Here is a 1,090-nt window from a genome sequence, read left to right on the forward strand (position 1 = left end):
GTCGCAAAGAGTTGGACACGACTGAGTGACTGAACTGAACTGAATGTTCTTATTTCTCTAGGGTAGATATCTAGCAATTGAATTGCTGTGTCATACAGTAACTCTATGCTTAATTGTTTCAGGGACAGCCATATTATTTTCTAAACTGGCTGACCATTTTACCTTCAGTGTGTATACTGCTGTATACTTACCAGCAGTGTGTAAGGGTTACAATTTTCCCATATCCTTGGCAACACTTTATTTTCTGACTTTTTGACTGTAGCCATTTTAGCAGAGGTGAGTGATATCTTATTGTGGTTTGGATTTACATTTCTCTGATGGTTAATGATATTGAGCATCTCTCCATGAGTTTACTGGCCACTAGTATATATTACTAGGAGAAATGTCTATTCAAATCCTTTGCCCATTTTTAACTGGGATATTTGCCTTTTTATTATTGAGTTGTAGGAGTTTTTATATACTCTGAATACAAATCCCTTGAATACATGATTTGTACATATCTTTTCCCATTCTGTGGGTTATCTTTTTACTTTCCTGATAGTATACTTTTTAGAAAATTATTTATTTTATTTATTTAGTTTTGGCTGATCTGGGTCTTTGTTGCTTTGTACAAGCTTTTAGTTGTGGTGAGCGGGGGCTACTCTCTAGCTGTGGTGCATGGGCTTCTCTTGTTGCAGAGCATGGGCTTTAAGGCTCTCGGGCTTCAGTAGTTGCAGGAAGCAGGCTCAGAAGGTGTGGCTTGTGGGCTCTAGAGCATAGGCTTGGAAGTCCTGGTGCCAGGCCTAGTTGCTCTGTGGCATGTAGAATCTTCCCAGAGGAGGGTTTGAACCTGTGTCCCCTGATTGGCAGACAGATTCTTATCCACTGTGCCACCAGTATCCTGATGGTATACTTTGATGCCCTCCAAATTTTAGTTTTGATGAAATTTAATACACATTTTTTATTTTTCTGCTCATTCGTTTGGTATCAAGTTTGTGAAGATTTGTCCCTACATTTTTTCCCCTAAGAGTTGTATCATTTTAAATCTTACATTTAGGTCTCTGATCTATTTCTAGTTAATTTTTTGTATATGGTATGAGATATGGGTCTC

This window comes from Bison bison, unplaced genomic scaffold (genome assembly GCF_000754665.1).
Source record: "Bison bison bison isolate TAMUID 2011002044 unplaced genomic scaffold, Bison_UMD1.0 scf7180017856335, whole genome shotgun sequence".
Classification (NCBI taxonomy): Eukaryota; Metazoa; Chordata; class Mammalia; order Artiodactyla; family Bovidae; genus Bison; species Bison bison.